The sequence below is a fragment of the Lygodium microphyllum genome, chromosome 2, assembly GCF_053477565.2.
Source record: "Lygodium microphyllum isolate KBCC chromosome 2, Lygodium_microphyllum_v1.1.10, whole genome shotgun sequence".
In the NCBI taxonomy this organism is placed as follows: Eukaryota; Viridiplantae; Streptophyta; class Polypodiopsida; order Schizaeales; family Lygodiaceae; genus Lygodium; species Lygodium microphyllum.
The window spans coordinates 43968700-43975967 of NC_141136.1; positions in this window are offsets into that span (position 1 = coordinate 43968700).

Sequence of the window (7268 nt, forward strand, 5' to 3'; positions counted from 1 at the left end):
TTTTTCTTGGCATGATATACTAGATTCATGGCCAAGAGTACACTACTAAGATTGTCACATAGTAGAGTCATTGAAGCATCTACCTGTATGTCCAAATCAGCCATAAGCTTGAGCAATCATGCAATCTCACATGTTGCCAATGCAGCACCCCTGTACTCTGCCTCAATACTCGATAAACCAACTATAGGCTGCTTCTTGCTACTCCAGCTGATCATTCCGCTTCCAAACCTGAAGGCATAGCCACTCGTAGATCTACGGTCATATGAGCATCCTGCCCAATCTGCATCCGTGTATCCAACCAATTTCAAGGGCTTATCTCTCACATAGAACAACCCATAATCTACAATGGACTTAACATATCTCATAATGCATCTAACTGCATCCAAGTGCCGCTTTCTGGGCTTTTGCATAAACTGGCTTATGAATCCTACAGCGTAGCTCAAGTTCGACCTAGTGATAGCCAAGTAAATTAGACTGTCAACCATCTACCTATACATAGTCATGTCCTCAACTTCAGTCCCAGTGCTCATATCTAGCTTTACATTCTAATCAAGAGGTGTATCCAGTGGTTTGCATTCAGCCATGCCATACTTCTTCGGCATTTCCATGGCATAGTGCTTCTGCATTAGCCATAAACCATTTTTCAGTTGTAACCACCTCAATGCCCAAGAAATACTTCAAATCACCTAAGTCTTTCATGTCAAATTTAGTTCTCAGCATCTTCATTACATGTTGTATGCCCAAGTCATCATCACCAATGATTATCAAATCATCAACATATATGACCAGCACTACCAAGCCACTGTCAATATTTTTTGTAAATAGGCTATGATCAGCCCAGCAAATCCCAAGCTCTACAAGTAGTTACTAATCCTTTCATGCAAGGCTCTCGGATCCTACTTCAGCCCGTACAATGCTTTTTTTAGCCTGCATACATAGTGCTAAAAATTAGGGTGTACATACCCTTCTGGCTGGATCCATGTAGACATACTATGCCAAGTCACCATTGAGAAATGCATTCTTCACGTCCATCTTCTGTAATTTCTAGCCTCTAGTAGCAGCCAAAGCAATCACAGTGTGTATGGTTGCCATCTTGGCAGTAGGACTGAATGTTTCCTCATAATCAAGTCTATGCTGTTGGGCATACCCGTTAGCAACTAGCCTGGCTTTGTACCTTTCCACATTGCCATCAAACTTGCATTTGATTTTGTAGACTCATTTGTAGCTAATGGTCTTTTTCCCTTCACACGCAGTGGCACAAGATCCCATGTTTTATTTTTAGCCAAGGCATTCATTTCTTCATCCATAGCTTCACACGAGTTCTCATCTTTTACTACTTCAGCATATGTACTTGGTTCTTTGATCTCCATCACTTTTGTCATGTAAGCATAGTGCTTTGCAGAGTAGCCACTATATATCAACCTGTCAATAGGATATATGACCCTCTGTGAGCGTCTAGGCTATGGTGCACTGCTCGATTTCCCTCTCTCATGAGGCGGAATGTACTTGCTCTACCTCGTTCTAGGCATATAGACAATCGAAGTACTAAGCTCACTATCTAAAGTGTTAGTAGACTCATATCCAGAAGTCATCCTACTACGTGTCATCATACCAGATGCATCCTCAATAGCTTTCTCTTTTCATTTTCTATCCAAGATATCATATCTCCCCCTCACTGACATACCAGTGTCAATGCACGATGAGCTAGAGCTCCTCAATCTACTTGTCCAAGGAAATAATGTCTAACCACTAGGACCTGTCATAGCAGTACTCTGTTGTGAATCAATTGTAGATACATGAGTAGAAGACGTATCCGATGGCACTCCAGCTGGTGATACATACCAAGAGGCCATCTCATCAAAGATAGCATCCTTGCTCACTGAAGTCTCCCTGGTAGAGGGATCATAGCATTTGTATGTCTTCTTCTCCTGCGAATATCCAATGAAAGCACAATTTTGCCCTTTTGGATCCATCTTCTTCCTTTTCTCATCGGGATGTGCACATAAGTAAGACAACCAAAGACTTTCATGTGACTTACATCTGACGTATAGCCATACAGTGGTGTCATCTCATGAATACCTGTATTGGGTGTCGGATTCAAGATATACATGGTTGTCATAACAGCCTCAGCCCAATAATAGAGCGGTATCTTCTTCTTGTTCATCATGGCACAAGCATCTTCCATCAATACCTTGTTCTTATGCTCAGCCACTCCATTCTACTGTGGAGTATAACTGCAGATAAGATGCCTACGTATGCCATTTTTAGTCAGAAAATTGTTTTGACACATACTCCCCACCGCTGTCTGATGTCAAGCAAGAGATACAGTAGTCAAATTCATTTTCAACCTGCTTTTTAAACTGTTGAAAAACAGCAAACACATCATCCTTTGTTTGCAAAATATACACCCAAGTATAGGGACTATAATCATCAATGAATGCCATATAGTACTTTGAGCCTCCCATAGATCCATTATGGGCTGGCCCCCAAACATCAAAGTGCACTAACTGCAATGGATGTGTACTTTGCCTTACATGCCTGACAAATGGCAACCTCAACTGCTTACCAAACTGGCAAGCATCACATGCATGACCAATGTCTATGTATTGAAACTTGGGTAAACCTATAACAAGTTGTTTTTTCTGCATAATTTTCAGCCTTTGCAAATTCACATGTCCAACTCTCTTACGTCAAATTTCCAAATCTCTGACAGTGCCAGAACCATGGGCAAACATAGCTGAATTCAGCTCTGGAAAAATGGCATCAAGAGCAAACATCCTGCCATTCCTTTGGCCGCAAGCAATCAACTTGCATCCATTTCCAAACTCTTCAATAAAGCATCCGTGCTTATTGAACCTAACCTACAAGTTCTGCTCCCTAACAGATAGTAAGTTCTTTGTTATTGATGGGACATGTAGTACATCATGCAAATTTTTCTTTTTGCCATCATGAACCACAAGAGGCACTTTTCCTTTATGCTCAATGCTATGCTGCGTGTCATTACCTGTGCATACATAGCCATGTCTTTCAGCTACCATGTCAGTGAACCAATCACTATGACGGATCATGTGGTTCGATGCCCCTAAATCAATGTACCATACTGCATCATCAGTGGATTTTTCAGCAGCCCTATCTTTCACATACTGCATGGCGAACAATCTATCTCCTAAAGCATCATTTGCTTGACTAGACGTAGCAAAATGTCCATGATGTTTACCCTTATGATTGCCTTGCTTCTTCTAGCAATCCTTGGCAATATGACTGTACTTTTTGCGGTAATGACAATCCTTATCCTTATTCGGATTGTCAGATGGACGTTGCTGATGCCAAGAGCCTGTGCCTCTATGGCTATATCTCCCCCTGCCTCTAAAGTTTCCACCACATCTTGCATTCGATACCTACTGGTTGTTATTACCATAGGATGCATTTTGCTGGCCTCCTCTGCCAGAAACATAGCCTCTACCGCGGCTGCCATTACCGCGTTGATTGGAATAAAAGACTGTATCCTTGCTTTTGGAAGTGCTTGACCCTATAGCCAAGCCAAGATTAACCTCCTCATCGATAAGCAATGCAACCATCTCATTGAAATTAGGCATTTCAGCCCACAAAGACTTATACTCATGCCCCAAGACATTCAACGTCACAGAAACCATGTCTTCATCGTCAACCTGTGATCCAACAGATGCCAGCTAATCTACAATGGTCTTGATCTTTGTGACATAAATCTTGTATAGATCTACTCTTTCTCTCCATGTTATTAAATTTCTACTTTAACTGGATCTTTCTAGCACTTGTGGCCGTGCCATAGTACTTGAATTGGATGTCCCAAGCATCCTTAGGAGAGCTGCAGTTCATTATTTGCATTACCATGGCATATGATATACATAGAGATAGCCACTGCAACACCCTACGAGCTCTTTCTGTCCAAGCTCAATGTAGTTGTCTTTGATCATCTGTAGGTCTCTCTAGGAGCTGAGCTTCAGCTTCTACTCTAGTCACCAACTACCAATATCATTTCTTGATTAAGAAGTTATCCATGCAGAACTTCCATAAGGCATAATTATGGCACTCCAATTTCTCCCCCACAATCTGGGTAATATTGTTTGTCTTGTCAACATTTGCCATGTCGTATGCTCTACCTAACTACCTACAAGACAAAATCTTCTTGACAATTCAGTTTCAGCTTGCAATTGTTTATGAAAGTTTTTAGCACTCTACATGCTCAGACAGTCAGTATTTCAGCCTAAAAAACAATGGTACATACACCTCCTGATACTTGACAATCACCAAGTATTGCAGCCTGCATGTACGGACTAAATTCAATGCAAAACCAACATGTATTTGGGCAACCTGTTCATGTATAGACAAGCAGTCTGTAGGCTGAAAAATAACAATAAATAGTAGCTCCTCTTTGAGCTCAACATAGAGGGTATGTGCCCCAAGAACACTTACAACAGTTTAGAGATCTATCTCTGCATATGGGGTTCCACACATATCAGTCTGACAGTGAGTACATCATGTACTCAAGTACAAGTGCACAATATTCTACCTACAAATTTTAGTCAGTCAAGACCAGACAATCACAATGTACTTCAGTCCATAAAACTCCTCACAGTGTCACATGCATATGCCACCATACATGGGAGTCAATACATGAACCTGACAGCATCCAAGATTGTCCTGTGTTTCGAGATGCAGTGGCATACAAAGCATTTACTATTCATTCATTGTTCATTGACATTCAAGACCATGTCAAACCGTTTACTTCAGCTCCAGGCATTTGCATCAACTCCCTTCTCATTGCTCAATGCATTTGACAAACAAAACTCAAGTCATTAAGTACCTGGAGCTAGCAAGAGTCATCTAATTCTCTTCAAGAGTCAAGAGATACATGCAGCCCACAAATTTGATAGTTTTCAGCCAAGTAAAATGCTTCAAATATGAGTGCATTTGATACGTAATCTTTAGCTCCAAGACATTGAAACCAATACATATGACTTCCAGTGTATGGCCAAGCTTTAGTTGTAGCCAAAGTACATTCATGTAACTTTGGTGCATCAACAAGAGTCATGTATGTACTGCCTTGTCACTGTTCACAACAAGCTTGGACTATTTTTAGATATGCATTCAACTATCACACCTCATAGATAAGCTTATCCACAAGTTGTAGCATCCAAAGACCATTAACTACCTTCCAAGGAGTAGATGCATGCTCAATATAACTCATATGATGCTTTGTGCATCAGTATGCAGCCAATGCCTTCAACCTGATTAGCAGGCACAAACACACTCTTTGCTGAATCTATTTACAGCAGCTGGTTGTGGTCTTGATGATGGCAAACGTACACTTTATGATGCTCAATAAGGCCTCCCAAAGGCTTCAACAAAGTCACAAATGCTTCTTGACCAATGGCAAGTAGGATACCACAATGCATACCTTGTATCATAGACAATGACAGTCAATGGCAGTCAGTCCTTTCACTCTGCAAACAATGGCACTTAATTCTTCAGGTCTTCTTCCCACATGCACTCCATAGAGCCTAGTCATGGGTACTCTGATACCATGTTTAAAGTTAGAGCTAACACAATGAGGAGCTAAGAGCTCTCACTTATATCTTCCATTATCATTAACACATAACTAAAATGACTGTTTACAACCTAAGGTCTCAAGGACCATTCACACCAAACAACTATGTCCTAAGCACCGAATTATTTAATGTCCACATCATGTAGTACAGCTAGACAACTCAAGTGCCACTTGCTTATCTTAGGGTCAAACTCACTGCAAAAAGAGAGCATAGTGTTGATGCTCTCATTGATGAAGGAGTAGATTTCAATATCTTGACTCATGAAGCATGGACTCTACTAGGTCAACCAGAGCTCAAATCGATTGATGCAACTCTTAAGCCTCATGGGGAAAACCACAAGCACTTCCAAGGAAGTGCAAAATCCTTGTAACTATTGAAACATAAAGCTTGCCAGTCATGTTCTATGTTCCTCCAAATAGCAAGAATTATGAAGAGGAAATCCTCCTAGGAAGGCCCTTCAAAAAGGCAACAAAGTGTGAAGCCGACTATATAGCACAGAGGATACACCTAGCACTACCAAGTGTGAGGATAAGCACGACTTTTAGCAAGGGTTACCTCACCAAACCTCAAGGGAAGGGCAAGGAGCATTCTGACATACCAAGCAAGCCTAGTAATGAGAGCAGCGAGTTGTTGAAAGAGTTGATACAAGCACAGGTTGAACGGAGAGAGCCAGTAATAAGTGAGGCCATACTTGAAACAAAGAGGTTAGGAGATAAGCCCAAGGATAGGGCTTGGACTTACAAATATCATAGAAGATCACAAAAGAAGCCCAAGCCTTATAGATGAAGGCATCCATGGAGAGCTGGCATGGCGTCACGATGGATATCCAAGGCGTTGCTTCGTGCTCAAGGGTATTATGCAGGCAACCAATTGATTTGGGTACCGAAACCCCCTGCTAAACCACCTCGGTCAGGAGCTCAAATTAGGTCAAAAGAAACGAAGCATGGGAGGATCCCTAAACGAAAATCCGAGTCTCGAACCAAAAATATTGGAGTGATTGCGCCCCTCACGATTGAAATCAAGAAATTGAACATGACCCATCAAATACTAGATCCTCAGCCTAGCGTGCCTAGCAAGCAGATATCAGGGGGATCCGTCGAGTGTGCACAAGGTCCACTAGTGGGCCAAGGAGCCTTCCACTTCCCAAGGGGACAAAGAGAACCACAGGCACAATGTCACTCATGATAGGGCTGATTGCTCAGCAAAACTAACGACGGAATCCTCCAACAATCACAAGCAAATCATTCAGCCAGTGCCGGGTTTGCCTAAGAGTCCTAAGTCCCCTACGTCCTCTCTTCCCAAATGCACCCAGGAGGCACAACGATAGCTGTCACTGCCAGCGGCTCACTCCCAATCTCCATCTCCATTAAAGCTTCCAAACACCCAAGAGGGGAAACATGACACTGACCGTAGCTCTCGGCCCAAGGATACTCCCGTGCGACCCAATGTGACTGGATCTCGATCTACACAGGTGAGTGTTCAAAGGACAACAAAAGACACGACCACGTCCGATCGCCCCAGGGACTCCACACTGCGATCCACCAAGAGTAGCAAACCCACTGGACTAAACGCCACCACTCCCAATCAGGGATCGCAGTAGTCACAGCCCTCGGCTGTGACCACACCCCTTGCAGAACGTGTTCCTAACACTTCATCTGAGGAGGAGGTGTCGCAACCAGT